Raw genomic sequence first — 12,143 nt, 5'->3', positions numbered from 1 at the left:
GTGCCCTGCGCTTCATCACACTCCCTCCCTCCACGCTCTATCACACACTCCCTCCCCCTGCGCTCTATCACACTCACACTCCCTCCCCTATATCACACACTCCCTCCCATTGCGCTCTATCACACTCACACTCCCACCCCTCCTCCTTACACTCACACACACTCTCACCCTTGCAGTGTAATAAATCCTAACCCATGCAGAAGCTCACATGCAAGACACACACATATAGAAGTTCACATGGAAGTCACACACACAGAAACTCACAAATACATACACAAGTCACACACACACACACACACACACACACACACACACACACACACACACACACACTTCCCCCCAACTCACTTTTACCTTACACACTACATTGGCAAACGCAGGATTTTTAGGGAGGGGTTTCCAGATACGTTATATATATATATTTACACACACATATATGGAAACCTCCAACCCAGTTAGAGAGAGGCATAGAAAGAGGCAATGGGAGAGTGACAGGGAGAGGCATGGGGAGAGAGAGAGAGAGAGAGAGAGAGAGAGAGAGAGAAAGAGAGAGAGAGAACGAGAGAGAGGGAGAAGGGTATGGGGAGAGTGAGATGGACATGGGGATAGAGAGGGAGGGAGAGAGGTATCGGGAGAGATAGAGATGGGCATGGGGAGAGTAAAACTGGGCAGAAGAACTTGCACTTAGAGTGAGGTGCCTTGAAGAGCAATTACCTGGAGGCTGGAGGTCTCTGGGAGAAGGCCACATCATCTCTCCGGTCATGTGCCCCGGGATGTGCGGTGGCTCTGGTGGGCTCTCCGCAGCCCAGCAAGACTTAGGCGGCCACGCGGGGGTTGGTGGTGGGGAAGGGGGGCATAGGCAAAGACGAGGCGGCTGATGCAGGGCTTGGTGAGGGAGGGGAGGAGGCAGCTTGCCTGATGGTACTTTTTTACAGCTAGGTGCTACACATAAATATATATATATATTTGTGTGTGCTTATGTTTTAAAGTTTGTGTGTATATTAAGTCAATTTGTTAAAGACACCCTCCTTCTCGACTCTCTACCCTCGCCCCATGCAGATACACAGCTGCAGGTATCAGGACACCCGGCGCCCTCTCACCATCCTTCACCTCGGCACCCGCCACCTCTCCCCTTCCCCCGGCATGCGAGACTCACAGAACCTGCTGCCAAAGTCCGCACCTTAGCCGGCCAGCTCGGTCTCCCCATATGGAGCTGCGGCACAGTATGCCACAGTGGAGCTACTTATACACATTACACCACAGTAGAGCCACTTATACATGTTACACCACTCAATAGAGCCCCTTATACATGTTACACAACACAGTAGAGTAGCCACAGTATGCCACAGTAGAGCCGCTTATATGCGTTACACCACAGTAGAGTAGCTTATATACATTTCACCACAGTAGAGCCGTTTATGCATGTTACACCACAGTAGAGCCACTTAAACACGTTATGCCACAGTAGAGCTGTTTATATATGTTACTCTGCAGCTTCTAATGCAGAGAGAGGTGCTGCAGCATCAATGCAAAGAAAGGTGCTGTTTCCAAAAACAGGCAATAAACCTTTACATATAATAAAACTGTAAAGGTTGTATCTGTACATAGCATTTTTTTTTTAGAAACATACTTCTAGGAACAGTTTATGAACTATGAAGGCGAAAAAAAATTGCCATCCTTGTCTGTCTATTCATTCTGGCATCACGCAAAAACTACTGGATGAATTTGGATTGCATTTTCACTATTGTGTAGCTGAGTGACCTAGAAAGAAACCGAGGTATGATCTTGATGAGACATCAGGGAGAGGAGCAATAAAGGAAAAACCAGACACTTGACATTTAACGCACTGAAAGACTGTGTTCTGATCAATTTATGCAGAACTTGACACCAAGTTATGCAACAAAATTGGACTTAAATTGTCTGCTCTGCAGAGGAACCTAATTGAGGCAGAGATTATAGGGGTCATTCAGACCCGATCGCACGCTGCCTCTTTTCTCAGCCGTGAGATCGGGTCTGAACAGCGCATGCGTATGCACCGCAATGTGCAGGTGCGTCGGCCGCCGGCAACGGGGATTGCCGGGCAGCGACAGAACTAATGAAGAAAGCTATCGCATTGGCGATCGCAAGAAGATTGACAGGAAGAAGGAGTTTGTGGGTGGCAACTCAACGTTTCCAGGGAGTGTCTGGAAAAATGCAGGCGTGCCCTGCCGTTTGGGAGGAGAATTCCTGACGTCAGCATCGGCCCGGATCGTCACAGAAGGCTTAGTAAGTCCTGGGCTTTTGTTTGTGTAGCTCAATACACAGCCGATAGCACCCCTGCACAGCGATTACCCCCTACCCTGTAGGCGGCGATTACCTGGTCGCAGCAGTGCATAAAAACACCTGCGTGCAACCAGGTCTGAATGACCCCCTATAACGGGATGTGGCACAGGTGAGACTGTGTTTATACCACACATACCGCTTATCCCTAAAATTTTTACTTTTCAAGTTTCTATAGTTACCTGTAATCGCCTGCTTAGCTATAACGATCAACAAGTCCAATGGCCAAACGCTCAGGGCTGCTGCTTCTCCCATGACCATCACATGGCTTGCTCACAAGTTAGTATCCCCAAGCATCTTTTTGTGTTAATGCCTGAAGGAAAACTGCAAGTATTGTTTATAAAGATATTTTGTGATCAATGTGTACAATATAAAATATACATCACAATATTAAATGGCACTACTGTCTTTGTAAAACTAGTTCAGCTGAGCAATAACAGACATCCACTCTAATATAAAATATTTGAATGTTTAAAATCTAGTACCCATCTCCAAACGATACAGTAGAAAGATTTTATGCTAAGCCATAGCTCATAACCAATATAAAACATTTAGCCATATTTGTTTAAAAATAAACAGAATTTTTGTTATAGCTTAGTGTAATACGCAGAGTCTTTTCTGATTCCCAGTCAAATATACTGATCCTTATTTTGTGCCCTGCCTCATTTAGATCCTTGCCTGGTGGCCAGTGTAAGGTGCAGACTCAAATCCTAGGAGGTGCTGTGTCACTGTGACGCTGTGTTACTGATTCCGAGCCCCCACTGTTCCTGGCTATCTGTAAGTTTTGGACAAAGTGACTGCTGTGTATTACATAGCAGAGAGGTGTTTACAGTAGCAGCTGCCAGGATCTTCCTGCAAGTTGTCGAAAGTGTGGTGTCAGTTAACATTAATTACTGGAACACACTTCACAGACTCTGAAGTGGACGGATGCAGTGCAATCACCGATGGGAAGTATTAAACATACTAGAAGATGTAGGTGTATGGGGTATTATGATATTCCTATTTTTTGTTATAATGATTTCTTTCTAATCTATAATATTTTAAATGGCCATCTTTATAATGATATCTGCCATAAGAGGCTCTAATAGTATTCCAGCACTTTTCACTTCACTAGCCTTTAGATCTTGTGTGTATAGAAACACACTTACATGTAAAGAGGGGGCCCTGCCATATGTTTAGATGATGGGGAATATTTACTAAAGGTTCTATTTTGATTGATTTTAATCAATTGCAGATCGATGTCGAGCTTACTGAGCTAAAACACACACTTACTAACATGATTTTTTTAATAATCATATTTAAATGTTAATCAAAGTGTGTTTTAGTCCTGTAAGCCCAACATCAATTAAGATCGATTTTAATTGATATGAAATTTATAAAAATCTATCAAATCTTTAGTAACCATACCCTGATATATCGTCCTTTAGTAACTATACCCTGATATGCTACTAAAGCTTTTATCTTTGAACCTAAAAACAATATTAGCAGCTGTTTTATCTGCATAGCTATTATATGTGTGGCTCACTGGTGTAGGTGCCAGGTCAGGACAGCTGAATTTGACACGTGATAGAATAGACACATAACATCCATCTAGCTGTCCACACAGTTTGCATATGATCTGTGGGACAAAGTACGAACTGTCACAGGACTTTTCATTAACACTTTCTGTTCCCTGGCCCAACACGAGGAATCAATATGATATCCCCTTGAAAAGTATGGTGTGTGGGGGGGGAGGGGAGACTGGGGGGAGTGAGAAGAAGGAGACATACTGGTCTGCATTTAAATGTTCCGCCCGCTATCGCACCCGCCGACGGCATTCTAATACTATTGCCGATGGGTGCAACAACTTCATTTCAGCTCGCTACCCCCAGAGGCTGAAATGCGTGTAAAAAGACCCGCTTGGGTGCCCAAACGGGTCTCTTCACCATTGTGGCCACTACTTGAGGCGGGTTTAGGCGGGAGCACACTCAACAGCACAAAGCACTGCTAATCAGAATAATTATAATAAACTCTGCAATCTGACATAGAGCAAAATGGAGGTTCTCGGCATACTTTTTGGCCAAAAAATACTGGTCCACCAAGTCCAGGTGACATTGTCTTTGATGGGTCCCTAATACTATGTCTGAGTCCAGGGCACAGAACCCCACCAAGCCGATGAAGGCCAGCCACTCCAGGGCGGCACACTTGTGAGAGCATAAGGTGTTAGTAAGAGTTAATACAAAAGAAGCAAAATCTATGTGTTAAAAAGCCTTGCATAGGTAAGAGCTATTAATTTAAGTATTATAATTTGCCACCCCAATGCTGCCCAGCCACACCAATTCAGGGGGCCCTGCGCCCCAGACTCATCCCTAAAACTAACAAATTGTTTACATATGTAGGACTTACCATAGGCACCATTGTACCTTACTATATGCAGTCTGACTCATTACATGCCGCCTGCCGCTGTGTGCTGCGGGCCACCGAAGAGGAGAGGAAGACAGCACAGGTACGCAGCCACGGGTGTAAGGAGGAGAAGGGAGGGGGACTTGGGAGCCGCAGCAGCGCAATGTAATTGGTGGAAGTGCCGCTGCAGCTGTCCCTCTCCTTCCACATAGGCTGTCCGCCATAGCTGTGAATGCTGGGATGCGCTTCCCTCATCACAGCGTAGGCGGAGGAGCCTGACTGCCTGAGCCAGCGGAGTAAGTATCATCTGTTCATTCAGTCTGTCTATCTATCTATCTATCTATCTATCTATCTATCTATCTATCTATCTATCTATCTATCTATCTATTCTGTCTGCTGTAATGTGTAAAAAGGGGACGCTGTCTGCCGTAAGGTATAAAAAGGGAACTCTGTCTGCCATAATGTGTAGAAAGGGTACTCAGTCTACCGTAATGTGTAAAAAGGGGACGCTGTCTGCCATAATGTGTAAAAAGGGGGACTGTCTGCAGTAATGTGTAAAAAAGGGGACGCTGTCTGCCGTAATGTGTAAAAAGGGGACGCTGTCTGCAGTAATATGTAAAAAAGGTGGACTGTCTGCCGTAATGTGTAAAAACAGGGGACTCTGCCGTAATGTATAAAAAGGGGACGCTGTCTGCCGTAATGTGTAAAAAGGGCTCCACCTGGTGTAGTGGCGCTACTGTGCGGCGTAATTTGAATAATGGAGACTACTGTTTCCCCGTAATATGAATTGGTATTATTTTGTGGCCACACCCCTTTCCCATGAAGTCACGCCCCTATATTTCTCTTGCGTCCTAGAGGATGCTGGGGACTCCGTAAGGACCATGGGGATAGACGGGCTCCGCAGGAGACATGGGCACTTTAAGAAAGACTTTAGGTATGGGTGTGCACTGGCTCCTCCCTCTATGCCCCTCCTCCAGACCTCAGTTTACTACTGTGCCCAGACGATACTGGGTGCATTACAGGGAGCTCTCCTGAGTTTCCTGTCAGAAAGTATTTTGTTAGGTTTTTTATTTTCAGGGAGCCTGCTGGCAACAGAATCCCTGCATCGAGGGACTGAGGGGAGAGAAGCAGACCTACTTCTGTGAGTTTCAAGGCTCTGCTTTTTAGGCTACTGGACACCATTAGCTCCAGAGGGATCGGTACGCAGGTCTCACCCTCGCCGTCCGTCCCAGAGCCGCGCCACCGTCCTCCTCACAGACCCGGAAGATAGAAGCCGGGTGAGTATGAGAAGAAAAGAAGACTTCAAAGGCGGCAGAAGACTTCATGATCTTCACTGAGGTAACGCACAGCGGTGAAGCTGTGCGCCATTGCTCCCATACACCTCACACACGGCAGTCACTGTAAGGGTGCAGGGCGCAGGGGTGGCGCCCTGGGCAGCATATAAACCTCTTTCTGGCAAAAATAGACATATATACAGTTGGGCACTGTATTTATAATGAGCCCCCGCCAGTTTCAGTATATTTGAGCGGGGGGTGGGGCTTCTCCCTCAGCACTCACCAGCGCCATTTTCTCCACAGCACAGCGCTGAGAGGAAGCTCCCCGGACTCTCCCCCTCTCCCCTGCTTAACCACGGTGAAAGAGGGTTTTAAAGAAGGGGGGGGGGGCACATAATATGGCGCATTTATACATGTACAAACAGTGCTACTGGGTAAACATATATTTATATAGTGTTTTTTCCTGGGTCATATAGCGCTGGGTGTGTGCTGGCATACACTCTCTCTTTCTCTCCAAAGGGCCTTGTGGAGGAACTGTCTTCAGATAAGAGGATTCCCTGAGTGTGTGGAGTGTCGGTACGCGTGTGTCGACATGTCTGAGGTAGAAGGCTTTCAGGGGGAGGAGGAGAGAATGAGTGTGGTGTCTCCGTCGACAATGCCGACACCTGACTGGATGGATATGTGGAAGGTTTTAAGTGCTAATGTAAATTTATTGCACAAAAGATTAGACAAAGCTGAAGCTAGGGAACAGCCAGGGAGTCAACCCATGTCTGCCCCTATGTCGCAGGGACCTTCAGGGTCTCAAAAGCGCCCACTATCCCAAATTGTAGACACAGATACCGACATGAATTCTGACTCCAGTGTCGACTACGATGATGCAAAATTACAGCCAAAAGTGGCTAAATGTATTCGATATATGATCATTGCAATAAAAGATGTTTTGCATATCACAGAAGAACTCCCTGTCCCTGACACGGGGGTACACATGTATAAGGAACCTGAGGTAAGAAACCTGAGGTAACCTTTCCCCCCTCACATGAGTTGAATGAATTATGTGAAAAAGCTTGGGAATCTCCAGACAAAAAACTGCAGATTCCCAAAAGGATTCTTATGGCGTATCCTTTCCCACCAACGGACAGGATACGGTAAGAATCCTCCCCTAAGGTGGATAAGGCATTAACGCGTATGTGTTAATGCCTTATCCACGTAGCGCTGCCAACCCAGGATACGGCTACCCTCAGGGACCCTGCTGACCGCAAGCAGGAGGTTATCTTAAAGTCCACTTACACACATTCTAGTACTTTACTCAGACCGGCGATTGCGTCGGCCTGGGTTTGTAGCGCGGTAGCAGCGGATATTGAGACCCTAGATAAGGATACCATTTTATTGACCCTGGGGCATATAAAATATGCGGTCTTATATATGAGAGATGCTCAAAGAGACATTAGTCTACTGGGTTCTAGAATCAATGCGATGTCCATTTCTGCTAGACGAGTCCTATGGACCCGGCAATGGACAGGTGATGCTGACTCAAAGAGGCATATGGAGGTTTTACCTTACAAGGGTGAGGAATTGTTTGGGGAGGGTCTCTCGGACCTGGTCTCCACAGCTACAGCTGGTAAATCAAATTTTCTACCTTATATTCCCTCACAGCCTAAGAAAGCGCCACATTATCAAATGCAGTCCTTTCGATCACAAAGAAACAAGAAAGTACGAGGTGCGTCCTTTCTTGCCAGAGGTAAGGGCAGAGGAAAAAAGCTGCACAACACAGCTAGTTCCCAGGAACAGAAGTCCTCCCCGGCCTCCACCGCATGACGCTGGGGCTCCCCTACAGAAGTCCGCCCCAGTGGGGGCACGTCTTCGAGTTTTCAGCCACATCTGGGTCACTCACAGGTGGATCCCTGGGCAATAGAAATTGTTTCCCAGGGTTACAAGCTGGAATTTGAAGAGGTGCCTCCTCGCCGGTTTTTCAAATCGGCCCTACCAGCTTCTCCCCCGGAAAGGGAGATAGTGTTAAATGCAATTCACAAATTGTATCTTCAACAGGTGGTGGTCAAGGTTCCCCTGTTTCAACAAGGGAGGGGATATTACTCAACCCTATTTGTGGTCTCGAAACCGGACGGTTCGGTCAGACCCATTTTAAATTTAAAATCACCTGAACCTATACTTGAAGAGGTTCAAGTTCAAGATGGAATCGCTCAGAGCGGTCATCGCCAGCCTGGAAGGGGGGGAATTTATGGTATCTCTGGACATAAAGGATGCATACCTTCATGTTCCCATTTATCCACCTCATCAGGCGTACCTGAGATTTGCGGTACAGGATTGTCATTACCAATTTCAGACGGTGCCGTTTGGGCTTTCCACGGCCCCGAGAATTTTCACCAAGGTAATGGTGGAAATGATGGTGCTCCTGCGCAAGCAAGGTGTCACAATTATCCCGTACTTGGACGATCTCCTCATAAATGCGAGATCAAGAGAGCAGTTACTGAACAGTGTGTCACTTTCACTGAAGGTGTTACAGCAACACGGCTGGATTCTCAATATCCCGAAGTTGCAGTTGGTTCCTACGACTCGTCTGACTTTCTTGGGCTTGATTCTGGATACAGACCAGAAAAAGGTTTATCTTCCAATAGAAAAAGCTCAGGAACTCATGACTCTGGTCAGGAACTTATTGAAGCCAAAACAGGTGTCAGTGCACCACTGCACTCGAGTCCTGGGAAAGATGGTGGCATCATACGAAGCCATTCCCTTCGGCAGGTTACATGCGAGGACTTTCCAATGGAACCTATTGGACAAGTGGTCCGGGTCACATCTACAAATGCATCGGTTGATCACCCTGTCCCCCAGAGCCAGGGTATCTCTCCTGTGGTGGCTGCAGAGTGCTCACCTTCTAGAGGGATGCAGGTTCGGCATTCAGGACTGGATCCTGGTGACCACGAACGCGAGCCTCCGAGGTTGGGGAGCAGTCACGCAGGGAAGAAACTTCCAAGGTCTTTGGTCAAGTCAAGAGACTTGTCTTCACATCAACATCCTGGAACTGAGGGCCATATACAACGCCCTACGTCAAGCGGAGACCTTACTGCGCGACCGACCAGTTCTGATACAGTCAGACAACATCACCGCAGTGGCTCATGTAAACCGCCAGGGCGGCACAAGGAGCAGAGTGGCAATGGCGGAAGCCACCAGGATTCTTTGCTGGGCGGAAAATCATGTAAGAGCACTGTCAGCAGTGTACATCCCGGGAGTGGACAACTGGGAAGCAGACTTCCTCAGCAGACACGACCTGCATCCAGGAGAGTGGGGACTTCATCAGGAAGTCTTCGCACAGATTGCAAGTCAGTGGGGACTGCCCCAGATAGACATGATGGCATCCCGCCTCAACAAAAAGCTGCAGAGGTATTGCGCCAGATCAAAAGACCCTCAGGCGGTAGCTGTAGACACCCTAGTGACACCGTGGGTGTTCCAGTCGGTCTATGTGTTTCCTCCTCTTCCTCTCATCCCAAAGGTGTTGAGAATAATAAGGAAAAGAGGAGTACAGACAATTCTCATTGTTCCAGATTGGCCACGAAGGACCTGGTATCCGGATCTACTGGAAATGCTCACAGAAGATCCATGGCCTCTTCCTCTACGACAGGACCTGTTGCAACAGGGGCCCTGTCTGTTCGAAAACTTACCGCGACTGCGTTTGACGGCATGGTGGTTGAACGCCGGATCCTAGCGGAAAAGGGCATTCCGGATGAGGTAATTCCTACTCTGATAAAGGCTATGAAGGACGTGACAGCTAAACATTATCAACGTATATGGCGAAAATATGTTGCTTGGTGTGAGGCCAGGAATGCTCCTCCGGAAGAATTCCATCTGGGCCGTTTCCTTCACTTCCTACAAACTGGAGTGAATTTGGGCCTAAAATTAGGCTTCATTAAGGTTCAGATTTCGGCCTTATCCATTTTCTTTCAAAAAGAATTGGCTTCTCTCCCAGAAGTACAGACTTTTGTAAAGGGAGAGCTGCATATTCAGCCTCCTTTTGTACCTCCGGTGGCGCCTTGGGACCTTAAGGTGGTGTTGAGTTTCCTTAAGTCACACTGGTTTGAACCACTTAAAACGGTGGAGTTGAAATATCTCACTTGGAAAGTGGTCATGTTGTTAGGCTTGGCTTCGGCTAGGCGAGTATCGGAATTGGCGGCTTTGTCTCATAAAAGCCCCTATCTAGTTTTCCATATGGATAGAGCGGAATTGCGGACCTCCCCTTAATTCTTGCCTAAGGTGGTGTCATCTTTTCATATGAACCAACCTATTGTGGTACCTGTGGCTATGTGCGACTTGGAGGATTCCGAGTCCCTTGATGTAGTCAGGGCTTTGAAAATTTACGTGGCCAGAACAGCTAGAGTCAGGAAAACAGAAGCACTGTTTGTCCTATATGCGGCCAACAAGGTTGGCACACCTGCTTCAAAGCAGACTATTGCTCGCTGGATCTGTAACACGATTCAGCAGGCTCATTCCACGGCTGGATTGCCGTTACCAAACTCGGTCAAGGCCCATTCCACAAGGAAGGTGGGCTCTTCTTGGGCGGCTGCCCGAGGGGTCTCGGCACTACAGCTGTGCCGAGCTGCTACTTGGTTGGGTTCAAACACCTTTGCAAAGTTCTACAAGTTTGATACCCTGGCTGAGGAGGACCTCCTGTTTGCTCAATCGGTACTGCAGAGTCATCCGCACTCTCCCGCCCGTTTGGGAGCTTTGGTATAATCCCCATGGTCCTTACGGAGTCCCCAGCATCCTCTAGGACGTAAGAGAAAATAAGATTTTAAACCTACCGGTAAATCTTTTTCTCGTAGTCCGTAGAGGATGCTGGGCGCCCGTCCCAAGTGCGGACTACTTCTGCAAGACTTGTATATAGTTTTGCTTACATAAGGGTTATGTTATAGTTTTCATTGGTCTTGGACTGATGTTATGTTGGTTTCATACTGTTAACTGGTTAGTATATCACAAGTTACACGGTGTGATTGGTGTGGCTGGTATGAATCTTGCCCTTGGATTAACAAAATCCTTTCCTCGTACTGTCCGTCTCCTCTGGGCACAGTTTCTCTGGAGGTCTGGAGGAGGGGCATAGAGGGAGGAGCCAGTGCACACCCATACCTAAAGTCTTTCTTAAAGTGCCCATGTCTCCTGTGGAGCCCGTCTATCCCCATGGTCCTTACTGAGCCCCAGCATCCTCTACGGACTACGAGAAAAAGATTTACCGGTAGGTTTAAAATCTTATTTTTTTGCACGCGCATAAGGCGTGCACTGCCCGTATTTTACATAAAGGGGGGACGTTGATGCAGTTTCTTGCACACAGTGCTAAAATGTCTAGTTACAGCACTGTTACTAGGTATCCATTTCCCTGGCCCCGTGCAGGTCACCCTCACCTGATCCTCTCCAGCACAGTGTCCCCATTGCATCCAAATAATCACCCCCCTCTCCACATCCTAAATCTAAGGCACATCCACATCCTAAACCTGAACAGATCCCATCTGTTTGTGTATCTCTACCATGTTATATCATACTGTACTTTGCATCCCTGAGTGCCGCTGAATATTGTATATGTACATATATATATATATATATATATATATATAAATACACATACATTCACCTATGTGGCCAGCAATCCCTCTTTTAAATAATACATCAATATCTGTACATTATATATATATATATATATATATATATATATATATGTTATACGGGAGCATGCAAAGGGGTCCTGTCTCTGTTAATGTGACGTCACACACACCCAGAGCCGGCGCTACCCGCTCAGCAAGGGTATGCAAAGCAGGGAGGCACCAAGCTGAAGAGGCGATATCCCCGCTTTGCTACCCTGTTTGATGCCGGCTGCAGCTGCACCTGTCAAAGTGGATGACAGGTAGCGTCGCTGGCAGCGTGTAGCGCGGCTCCCTCCCCCTCCTACTCCCCAGGGAGACAGCACTGCACGCCACTAATGTGTCAGTAGAAGATGTGTGAATAGTACCTGTCTTCCTGTACGCCTTCATACGTTTCCACCTTCTCAGGAACTCCGGACGTCGTTATTCTTAAGGCTAGACAGAGGAATGAGGACCCCCAGGAACCCCCAACAATACCGGTCACCACACTTGTGGACAGTGACTAACTATTGCTAAGAAGTTGTGGTCA

The 12,143-nt window shown here is 47.3% G+C and overlaps 1 protein-coding gene across 2 annotated transcripts in view; it reads left to right on the top strand.

Annotated features, from left to right (window-relative positions):
- The first annotated feature begins 3,149 nt into the window (after window positions 1-3,149).
- Window positions 3,150-12,143, top strand: part of LOC135057652 (uncharacterized) — a 166,742-nt gene continuing 157,748 nt past the window's right edge. For both annotated transcript variants that reach the window (XR_010244266.1, XM_063963464.1), the window contains exon 1: window positions 3,150-3,291. The gene's annotated coding sequence lies outside the window, so the exon portion shown is untranslated. The remainder of the gene's footprint in view (window positions 3,292-12,143) is intronic.

Source organism: Pseudophryne corroboree, chromosome 3 (genome assembly GCF_028390025.1).
Source record: "Pseudophryne corroboree isolate aPseCor3 chromosome 3, aPseCor3.hap2, whole genome shotgun sequence".
Taxonomy (NCBI): Eukaryota; Metazoa; Chordata; class Amphibia; order Anura; family Myobatrachidae; genus Pseudophryne; species Pseudophryne corroboree.
Note: the sequence above shows the minus strand (reverse complement) of the source record. Positions and strands in the feature narration are given on the sequence as shown.